This window comes from Arctopsyche grandis, chromosome 10 (genome assembly GCF_051622035.1).
Source record: "Arctopsyche grandis isolate Sample6627 chromosome 10, ASM5162203v2, whole genome shotgun sequence".
NCBI lineage: Eukaryota > Metazoa > Arthropoda > Insecta > Trichoptera > Hydropsychidae > Arctopsyche > Arctopsyche grandis.
Genome location: NC_135364.1, coordinates 13,767,250 through 13,779,603, shown reverse-complemented (window position 1 = coordinate 13,779,603; position 12,354 = coordinate 13,767,250). Strand labels below are relative to the sequence as shown.

The following is a 12,354-nucleotide window of genomic DNA, read 5'->3' as shown; positions in this document are numbered from 1 at the left end:
TTTAAAGATCATTTAGGATTTATTCACAGCACAGACCGACAACTGCACGTAAACTACACTACGAAAAGTATTCTTTGATACATTCTATATAGACACATTAATATATTTCATAATATGTACGTGGCATAGACGTAACAGCAGTGACCGACAAAAACTATTCATACTATACAGCAGTACATGTCATTGTAACGTATCAAGCGAAACCGATTTTCTTTGGTCACTGGAAATATTTACGCACGACGTGACGTCATAGTAGTGAGTGCAAGCGTACCAACGAAAGTGCGCATGCGCATATTAATATATTTCAGAAACGTCATATCGTTACAATATTGACTCGACGACACAACGTAAGCAATATTGCGCAGTATCGTCGCGCTCTCCAATGTACCTATATATATATATATATATATATATATATATATATATAAGCCGATCTTGCCTAGCACTCGGCCAAAACTTGACTGAAAGTGAACTGCTGTATATAATAGTATGAATAGAAATTTAGTATTTCCGTGCACTGCTGTGTCGGGATGTTTCCATGCAGTGCTGGATAGTATGAATTGACCTTAATTCTTCTACCTACCAAATAATGTTCTCTTTATTTTAAATCTGATCCCTAGAATGAAACTATCCACACATCAAATACTTGATTTTATGTTGGATAATATGTTACGCATCAGATGTGGCTCGTCTGCAGTACTACGGTATTGCAGCATCTCACCAAACGGGTTTTTGTACGAAAATACTATAGAATACTAATACTACAGTATCCCCAAAATAGGTTTCCACAAGCCGCCACTGTATGCCGTTTTATATTATATTATACAGTATTTTAATCCCGTGTCGAGATAAGTTTATCGACTTCTGAGCCATCTATTCCAAATATTAAAATTTATTAAATATAAAATTAGCGATGATTAATCAATCTTCGTTCAAGTAAATGAAGTGAAGAATTCCTGTTTTTTTTTGTTTTGTTTTGATTGCAAAAAAAATTTTCTAAGGCGCGTCTTTCTTTTCAGCCCTTCTTAGTATGCAAATTGGCGTTTTTCCGCATGAATAATGTATTTTTGACATTTTTCTTCCGATTCCGTTATCCGTATTTATACTTGCTTTCGCTTCATTTCACATCCAAAGATGACTAATGGTTTAACCTCTATGCCGCGTGGCGCCTATGCGTCCATACACCTGTACAAGAACCGTCAACGAGTTTACACCCACACAATCGTTCGCTCGCGTTTTTTTCTCTTTTTTTTTACTTTTTTATCCACCTCTTTTTGTGTCGGATTTATTGTGTCCATAACTCAGCGGTTCTCGTCCCCTGGGTCAACTCCTTTCGTAGCGTCAAAAAAACACATAAACATCCAAAAACGGGTTACAACTGCCGCGTAATTGATTTTTGTCGTAATAAATCGCTTACGGGCGCACCTGTACCCGATCATTTCATTTTGTGACTCACAATGCCTTATATTTCACGCTACGCTGACTTCCGCACCGAAAAAACTGCACAAAAACTAAAACATCAATACTCCCCAATTTTCCTCCAAGTATACATACATACATATGTATATTTACACGCGTTGCTTGTAACCGTCAATTGTCTACATCCTCTTTTAGCTCATATTCAAATAAAAAATCTAGCTTTTTTCGACAATCCGAAGGAAGAAGATCATCAAAATAGACGTCACGCTTTTATATATGTAATTATATTTTGACCTCTTTATCGTATTTTGAAACGTTTTTTATGGTATTGTGTTCCGTAAACTAAACAAATAAACAATATGGTGCTATATAAAACGTTGATTTATCGACGCTTCACACTACAATGTATAAATTATGAATTGGAATTATAATTCAACGAACGCATGTCCCACTTTTCAATGTGAAACGCGTGGTCGCAGCAGCTCTCGTATACCGGTGTTAAATCTTTCGCCCGTCGAAAGGCATTTCGGACGTATCTCCTAGATCAAATTTATTGCCCATTCCTTTTTATTTTTATCATTCGACAACCATCCAAGACGATCGATATCGTAAATGCTTTAAATTTATTCACATTCACAGAATAATTCTTGTCCTTTTCTAATAACACTGTTTAACTTTTGGGTCCTTTTTTGCTGCCATTGTTTCATTGTTTGACGAAATTATTACCTTTGATGTCTGAGAACACTTGTACATATAATACATGCATATTATGTACATATATACTTACATATTCAATTTCGAAGTTTGTCGCTCCACTATAAATAACGATTTTACTGCCAATTGTAAAATGTCATGAGAAATTATTTCAAATTTTATAGTACATACTACATTTGTATCCAAAGTGCTTCGAACGCGTCACCAAAACTATCACGACTATTCTGCATATAAGGACAAACACAGGGATCGAACGATGATTTTATGAGTGTAACAAAATTTAACCTCCCCCTTGTCCTCTGTCTTGATTTAAAGATTACAAAAGAAGTTTCCTCGATACATTTTCATGAAAAAGTATAAATATTACCCGTATTTATTTTCCACGGTTTTTTAAGGCTTTGCTTCACTATCTTCGAAAAGGATTGTTGCTATTTCCAAATACTTCTTTGGAGAAAGGGAAGTACTGACAACCCTTCAGTTATATCGGAGCTTAAATTTTAAACTCCCGAATGTGAATGCTTTGCGTCATCGTCGACTTTTCCTCCCTATTGTTGCGAGGACGTCTGCTTTTGGCAATTCGTCTCTTATAGAGGCTGTCCGGTTTCTTAACATGATAGGGGAGCATTTGGACCTATTTGATTATCGTGTTGATGACTTGGTCAATTTCATAAGTTCAACTGCTGTTCAACTGAAAGACCGCTGTGACGAATTGGGGTAATCTTTCAGGTCACAGCGGCTAATTATTTGTTTTTTGTATCCATTTTTTTTAATGTATAATAATAATAAAATAAAAATAAGTGAATATCTCAGGGCAGCACTGATCAATAGTCCTATCCTTATTTCATCGCCAACGATCAATACTCATGCATGATTCATTTATATTATATGTATATTATAATAGGTCGATCGATCGATAACTTCATCGAATTCCCTGCAGCCATTGTTTCACTTTTCGCCGAAATTACAACAATCGAAATCCAGGTAACCTCTTCGTGTTCAAATTACATGCAACGATAGTACCACCAAACCGAGCATTCAACGGAAACAAAATCTTTAGACCGCTCAAAGACATTCAACGCGAATTACATTGTCTAGTTAGTTGTCCAACTTTCGCCGCACCGAACCGACTGCATGCGAGACGTGGAATTTTATTTATTTATTTATTTTTTATTTTCACCAATTTCCTTCGCCCCATTACCATAAATCCTTTGTGTCGCGGTCGTGTCTGTCCGTCTGTCTGTCGGCGTTTTGCATTTGTCGGTCGGCGTTTGCGTGTCGCATGCTATACGGTTTTACCAGTTCAATTACTCTACCCCGCCTTGTGCCACTCGGCGAAACCTGCACTGTTTGCACGATACGCCACCTCAGAGCCACATTAAAAGCATAACCATTAATAAACACAAACGTATCGAACGTATGCGGCGTACCTACGAAAATTCTCTGGGTCGATAACCGATGCCAATTAAAAAACATCAGACACGCCCCATCATTGCATTAATACATACCAGTCAGTCGAGGTCAATTTTCTCTATAAATTTTTCGATTCCCTTGTGTAGATTTTTCACACAATTGACACACTTCGTGACTGAGTTAATTTCCCGACCTCGCTCAAGCTCCAAAAGGGAGTTTCGATCGTGTCTATATTCGGCCGTTGAATTAATTCGTGTAATTTAATTTGAGTCTGTTGTTTCGGTACGAAGTAATTCAGTAGTTTTTCAAGTTCAAGTTTTACGATGCGAGTTAATTTTTATCTATTTCTGGGCGTTGTGCAATAACTGCGTGCTTGCATTTTGTACTGCTGCGGAATTTTTCATGAAATAGTGCTATCATCATTAATCGCCAGGGCAATGTGGCGTGCCTACACATTGTGCAATACCTTTTTACTTAGGTAAATTAATTGCGGCCTCGTGTGTATTATTTTCTTTTTTTTTCTTTGATATACGCTGAGTCTTAATGGAATTCGAATTGCCTTGCTTGCTTGTGAGACGAACAAATTGACCATTTTTTAAACAGTTCAGTCTAGGCGTACACAGTGTGCGCAATCAACGCGATTTGACCTTTTAACGACGACGATCGGAGGAATTCTTATTTCGCCGCTAAGAATCCCGCAGGAATTCACCTGTTCGAATTGTTCAAATAAAATTAAATCCAATCACCAATAAGAGTCATCAATACAGGTAAAAATCTTACCTGTCTTGCTAAGCCTCTACTTAAAGCTATCGACTCATTGATGTCATAAAATATTCATGTTCCTTTTAATACATTCGTAAAACATGCCCACCCCAACCAGCTTAGCCTTACAATAGACGTAAAAATGTCGTTACTATGGTTGCAATCAATGGCGGTTGGTGAACAATTAGGGCGAAAACACACCGAGTGGTACGGGAAATCACGTCCTTTGGCTCACCGCTGTGACCGTTTCACAGTGGGGGTTTCCCAAACCGAATTGCACGTGCAGAGCGAATATGTTTGGGAACTCGCACATGTATGCATATCTATATGCAACCGAGATCAGTCAAGTTTCTCCTACATTTCTTCAAATATGGAATTCACCGTTATCGATCACTGTCAACCAAAAATAAAATATCACCGAAAACATTCCAGGGAGTGATTTTTGGGACTGTGTACCATGTACATACGTATATGGCTAGGGGTGGTGCATGTTGAAAAATATCTAAAGGCTTACTTATTGTTTCGACTAATTTTTCAATTGCAGCTGATGCACTAAAGGTATTTGATATATAAATATAAATTGACTTTTTATTTACATTTTTTTTTTATATATTATTAAAATTATTTTTTATACTTTTTATTTATATATTATTAAAACCTTCTGTAACATGATAAATTTGTTATTTATACCGTTTTTTTATTGCATAAAACACCAATCTATTATATTATTGCAATACATATAAAGAAGACCTACGCATTAAAATTTTATCTCTCCGTACCAACTAGAGAAGTTCCAAACGCCGATCGATCAAAATATAACAACTAAAACTTTTGCAATAAAACTATCTCAAATTATTGCTGGTGCTATTGGACTCGAGTCTCAAATAACCTTTTTTATATCTTGGTTTTTTTCTATTTTTTTACTTTAACTGAATCAGTTAAAATTTAAATGCGGTCGATAATCCTAAGATAGATATTTCCAGTATGATTTTTCAAGGCTTCTTATGTACATTCGCGGTCACAATCTAACATTTTATAGTATGCAAAGACAACCGCAAAACAAGGTCACATTTTGTGATTCGTTTCAAACGTATCAAGGTAGCGTTTTCTGTGAAACGTACACGTACTCAAATCATTGCTACGTTATACATACATATGTATGTATCAAATCGTATTTTTGAAACGAAAATTTTATCAATATTTCTTTAATATTCGTTTGGAACGACTCGTCTATAACAACGTACACATCTACATATGTACATATGTACATACATACATATATAAAAGATTTTTTTTTAATTGGATTTTCAAACTGCGAATCAGACTGCACAGTCAGCTTATCGTATTTTTGCATAGTAGTTGTTTATAGTGATTGTAAGAAATGAAATTGTGATTGTAAAAAAATGTTCGAATGATTAATTCGTTTTTGCGCTTTAATTATTTCGTGTTTTAACTTCGTGATTACTTGTCAGAATCTATTGTTAGTTTTTTTGTCGATTTAATTTATATTGTTTTTGTATCAATTTTTCACTATCAAGATTTATTCACTTCAACATTTATAATACATGGAAGTGTGATAAAACTTGTTTATATTGAATGTTAATTAATTTTCAACGAATTTGCCAGTATTCATAGTTATACATGTGTAAATCTTATTATATCCTTATACTAAACTAAACTATCCGTATACGCTAAATTTTACATATACCAACCCCAATCTGACATATTTTGATACATGCGATTGCCAATTTCTCGTTTGTGTATATATATACATATATATATATATATATATATATATATATATATATATATATATATATATATATATATATATATATATATACATACATACATATACATACATACATACATACATATACATATGTGTATGTATGTACATAGATGATACGTTTTTAGATTTTAATATGCAACTAAGGATGTATAAAATTTTCTCGCATCTCTACACTCGAAATATTTCAGCGAAGCTGTAGATTTTCAGCGTTATTTTTCATGTGGAAAACATACGGAAGCATGGTAATATTTCATAATTTCGCATCTGTAAACTTTTCATCAGCGCTTTCCCACCGTTTTCGATTCGCGCAATAAAATACGTTCGTTTTGTTAAATGTATAAAAAAATATATTTTGGTAAATTGATCGGTTAGAAAAGTACTTTTGTACTTAATTTTGATTTTTAAATGCTTTTTATTATTACGAAATTATGTTCATAATACATCTTATATCTATTTTAATAGCTACTGATCTACTGCTCATTTTCTATTTTACAATTTAATTTAATTTGGTTAGTATTCATAGTATTATATTATTCTAATGTTAATCTACAGCATAATAGGAAAAAGAGCTCAAAAACCTATTTACAATCCTTATAAATGCTCATAATACATCTAATACATAATATTAATTAAAGACTCACTAAAGTCGATGACCTAAAGCAGATTGTGTTTAGGTAATCTGTGTGTTATACCTGAAGGGTATAGACATTTTGTTGTAATCACCGAGACTCTTCACAAGTGTGTTAGTATTTTTATTAGTGATTCTGTCATAGAATCTACTGGTTAGTTTGTTAGTAATGTCTGTAACAAACGGAATATTATAGATGGCATGCAGTTTTTTCAAGTTAGTATATATGGGTGTATTGTATTTAATGAATTTTACGAATCGATACTAATTGTAAATAAAAGGAAACCTTACAATTTTGTATTTACCATTTAAAACGAAATGCGCTAAGTAACCATTCTCATAGGAATTGTAGCGTTTGTTGAAAAAATATGTAATATTTTTTTAAGGCAAAAACAATTCAATTATCATACCCAAAACAGGAAAAAAATGTAGGCGCTACCGGTGTTGTTAATGCGCTGTTTATGAGCAAACAATAGCTATTTGAAATTTTTTTTCTTGGTAAAATTTTCTGCACATATGTATGGTATTGTAATAAGATTTCAGCAATTTATATCGTTTCATTGGAATTTCTGCCCGTTTTTTATTAGTTTTATTGCGCGAAATTTATGAACCGTTAAACGTAATAATAATATTCCATTGCATTTGCATATACTAAAACCTTTTTTTTATTCGACTGCCATTTTTAGTACGCATTCAAAACTTTTCACTTTTTAGTACGCGATAATAAAAACTTTCATGTAATTACATATTGCTCCAAATATTTCAATTTGCATTATTCCGATATTTCTCATATATATGAGGATCATACGTACATACTTACATATATGATTTTGATGAAATTTTATTTGAACGGAGTGTCCTTCCGGTGAGAGTGACTCGTCAAAATGTTACTCACGATCTGATTACTTTACCAAATTGAGTGTTTCGGCTAATTAATTCGAGCGATCGTAATCGCGCGCCGGTAAATATTTTACCGAGACCGGCAGGTTAACGGCCAACCGACTTTAACCCTTTGCCGACCGACCGGTCGCCCAATTTGACCGACCCGCCGTAACTCAAGTGTCGCCCTTTAATGAACTTCGACTTACTAAATGATCTTTTTTGTTACTTCACAGTGTTATATTAGTATCTATACCAGTACTAGTAAATATGTGCATATTTCGTTTCGCTTTGCAATATGTCAAACAGTAGTGTCCCTTTGTCAATTATGTATAATATAATAAATTGAGACTAACGTTAATTGAAAATGTGTGCAATCAAATAGAGTATTTTGAAGAAATAATTTCCAAACATTAAACGGAGTGTATATTGAAAGTTATTTATGAAGGTGGATCTTAATAGTGTGAGTGAATGACCAATAGTCCTATCCTTAATCGATGACATCATCAACGTGCATCGAGTGCATCTTTCTTCTTCTTACTTTTCGTTTGCTCAATGCTGAGCGTTTGTAGTCATTTCTATCATCTGGAATCTGATGGACGATCTGCCTCCACTCAACAGCTGAAAGCAGCGTTTAGGGATGATCAGTTCAGTTCTTTAATATGATCCTACCATCTTTTGGGAGACCGTCCTCTAGCGTGCGTTCTAGGTTTCTAGCGACAACCAGCTTCTCTAGCCTCTTCAAATTCTTCCTGGCAATATGGCTTAAGTAGGGAAAAATCCTTTTTCTACATGTTGTGGAGAGTCTCTTTGAAACTGTCAGCTCTTTAAGAAATGTTCGCGCGTCTTGCGGTCCGTGGAATGCGCAGCGTCTGCCTCATTCTCACTACAATCATTCTCCTGGATAGCGAGGGGATAATTTTTATCCGAATGTATGTATTTATATAATGTTGGTACTTACATAAGTCCTATGGTCACATTTCGTAGTAACGTGCGTGTGACTTATATTATGCATCCTGCTCGCACACACGCAACGATTATGGCACTTGAAGTCGAGATGTTTCAAACGTAATTTCACTATTTAAAAGTTAAACAAAAGTTGAGATCCACTTTGAGACTCCAATATGATTTTCATGCCATAATGTGAAAAGATTTGGCAAAGTCGTTATTCTACTTTTCGAAAAAAAAACTCACAAATATATCTGTATAAATATATAAACAATTATACAATATTGGTTCGTTTAACAGTATAAGATATACATATGTATATGATATAACATTCAGAGGAGTATTTGATTGGTTTTTATCGCCTTGATGGCATGAAATGAATATGAGTGGGTGGGATTTTTTTGCCATTCCATATAATTTATATACATATATAATATGAGCTTTCTTTACATTTATTTTGCAACTTTAGTGTGGATATTTACATTATCTATATACATATGTACATAAGTTTCATTATTCTAAGTAAAACTAGATATATCCGAAACTGAATAAATTTCTCGACCGATAGGGATTCAAAGCAGTACCTTCAGTTGATAACTTTAATGAATAATTTAACTATGTATGTACTTGCAATAGCGCATCAGACGAGTCACCCTCCATCAAAATGCAAATTCATATACACTCACTTTTGCGCGCATAAAAAATAATACAGCAATTTTCAGGATGACTAGCGCTTTTTTCAACACTCAACAACCCACGTAGCTCAGTTCCGGTATCGATTCGAAGTGAAAGTTTTTAAAATGTTAATGTTAACTGCGACAAAGCACGAAGGGAGCTATTTTCCTATCTGCGGGTGGGTGTAAGAGTAACCAAAAGCGAACCACCGAAATAGATGTGCAAGCTTTACTGATGAAATCGAGGGAGGCTGCCCCGCTAATCCCCACTCTTTATCTTCCATAGCGTTTTCCCTATTTTCCACTGTAGACCCACTCCCCATCCATTCCCATAGTCCGATGGGGATTCGGATAGAAGAATAACCGATTTCGTTGAAGACGATTTTCTTTATCTCGCTGTTATATTTCGTTGTTATTATAGCGCGTCGACATTTAGTCGAGGTGAGTGCAAAAAAAAACCGCGAATATGTATAGTCGATCTGCTCCAATCCCCCTAGTACGGCCCGATTTTTTTCTTTTGATATTTTAAACAGTTCTGTCGGGCTGGAAAGGTTTTCGTACGAAAATCGATTTTCTGTCATAGGAATTTTTTTTATATATTTGTCACCTTCGTGTGAGCTTTGTACGTCTCCACTGTTTGAATATTTTAAACGTATCCGTACGTGTATTTTTCATCGTATTTTTGTTAAACTTTGTGTATATAATATATTATGGACTTTTAATTGATTTTCTCATATAAATAAAACGTGATGTATAAGTTTTGACCATTTTTGGAATGTAGTCTTTCATTGAGTTTATTGAATATATTTCCCGGAATGAAATATGAAATCTCATTGAACTGGATTATGATTTTTTTAATTGAATTATAATCAGTTTTAAGATTTATTTATACGTCAATTATATATGCATTATTAAAATTAAATTGTAGTTTGCCTATAAGTGCCCTCGCTTTATATGAGAGGATTTGATTTCATTATATTTATAATCGAATATCGAAACACTTGTAGATTTTTCATTGAATAAAAATAATTTGCGGTGATATTGTAAAATCTACGTAAGTAAACAAACGATAACTTAAAAATAGACTTAAAATAAAGTCAAAATTGAAGTTCTATGAATATGTGTATACAGGGCCGAAGAGAGGGGGGGGGGGGGGGGTCGATACAAATTGCCTGAACCCGGCTATTTTTTTACGAACCTCTTCTTAGTTCAGAAATGATTTTGTTTATTAATAGCCCGATCCGAAAGGGTAAGCGATATTAGCGAAGCCTGCAAATTCCTGTCTACCCAGCGGTGACGAATTCGACATAGAATGTCAAGTACTTAGTATATTTATATTCTTTTTTTTATCACCCCCGGGTACGAGTTTTCTCTCGGGAGGACAAAATTCCTCCATCCCCTTCCCCCTCCTATTATCTTTTTTCCACAATTTTCGAGTTGAGTAAAATACCAAAATTACCCATTTAACAGCAAATAAATACATATTCAATTAAAAAAGAATTATATTTTTCGTAAACGGCAGGTTGAATGGCACCCCTCCCCCTGTAGCGCTCGTCTGCATTTTAAATAAAAATTCATTATAATATTTCAGATTATAATCAACATTTTAAAAATCGTGCACATTATAATTCTTTGAAGCATACGAAAATTTCTCCAAAATAAAATGTAGTATATTATTTTACATAGTATGGAATATTTCCAACCGCGTTTTAGTGCCCCCCCAATCTTGCGCCCGAAGTCATCTGCCCCCCCCCCCCCCCCACGCCTACGGCCCTGTACGTATGTACATATTTACGTACAGATAAGACTCAAAATAAATTAAATTCATCCATCCATATCCAATATAATATTGTTTTAAGTCGAGTATATACTATTCCTTCTTGTATATGTATGTATGTCTGACTTATCGGGTGAGATTTATTTGTATTGAACTTAATGTTTGTGATATTTAAAACCTTACAAGTACAACGATCTTAAAGATGACTTGCGGCTTTTACATATTCGACATTTTTTTCACCATCCGATGCCGTATAAATTCAACAGGTTATTTTATTCGACACAATTTCTCCTTTCATACATACATACATATGTACGTTCATTAATTTACCGGGAACCGATCGATAGTGTCATTCTTGACTGCGTTACATTAGCAGCGGTTTATTTTAATTATGTATCTTCTTCAGTGAAAGTAGTGGCCTTTTACCTATTGCGCTGATGAGGTCAGACAGATCGCCTCCAGCACTGAATTGCCAAACAAACTTCACTAGACGTGTGAAATGATATTTTTTTTGTTCCGACGTTTATATTGAATGCATATATTATTTTGATTGTCGTTAGCGTGGGTCGTTTTCCCACGCAGTTGCACTTTTCACAGCACATGCACTTCACAAGGTACGAATGTGCTCGCTAATCCGATTATGTTCGTTAATGAAAATATTGAAAATAAAATCCACCAATATGAATGTTTCAATTTCCGTTTTAATTTTTTGTTTCACTTAACCTTGATTAGATTTTAATTGTAATTATTTTTTGTTACAGGTAAAAGCAACGATCACTTTCGACTTTTTTTATGGACTTTGTTATTCACGGTCAAGCGGTCATATTACCTATGCAAGTATGTATTTTTTTAAGCGTAATTTACATTTTATTTCACTTTCTTTTCGCATTAATTTATAGTTCGATTGTAATAATATTTTGGTTTGGCCTAAAATTTATATGGCCACTGTGCAAACCTCCCCATATGTACCACATTTAAAATGTATGACGCACTTGTATACATATTTCAAATTTATACTGCCCTCACACACGCTACAAATATTTGAATTTTCAAATTAATATTTCATTAAAGCTGGCATTATTAATTTTTTCCTCTCTTTACTACAAACAAAAAAAAAATACATAATTGTGCTAAATTGTGCATGAAATATTATACTTAACCTCGCACGTTGCATTCATTTGGTTTTATCCGTTAATGCAAATAATAGTATACAAACATACACATTAAATAATATATGCAGTACCTTTTTCATTTTAATTAATAATGTATATTAAATGCTACTTTTATTTATATTAATAATTCAAAGTCTTGCAATTAATTTATTTCTCATGCACAACACGATCTAAATGTG

At 33.9% G+C, this 12,354-nt stretch overlaps 1 protein-coding gene across 2 annotated transcripts in view; it reads left to right on the top strand.

Annotated features, from left to right (window-relative positions):
- LOC143917622 (semaphorin-1A-like) overlaps window positions 1–12,354 on the top strand; it is a 200,418-nt gene that overhangs the window by 97,746 nt on the left and 90,318 nt on the right. Inside the window, exon 3 of one of the 2 annotated variants that reach the window (XM_077439198.1) lies at window positions 11,765–11,840. The exons of the other annotated variant lie outside the window; for it this stretch is intronic. The gene's annotated coding sequence lies outside the window, so the exon portion shown is untranslated. The remainder of the gene's footprint in view (window positions 1–11,764; window positions 11,841–12,354) is intronic. 2 annotated transcript variants of the gene reach the window in all.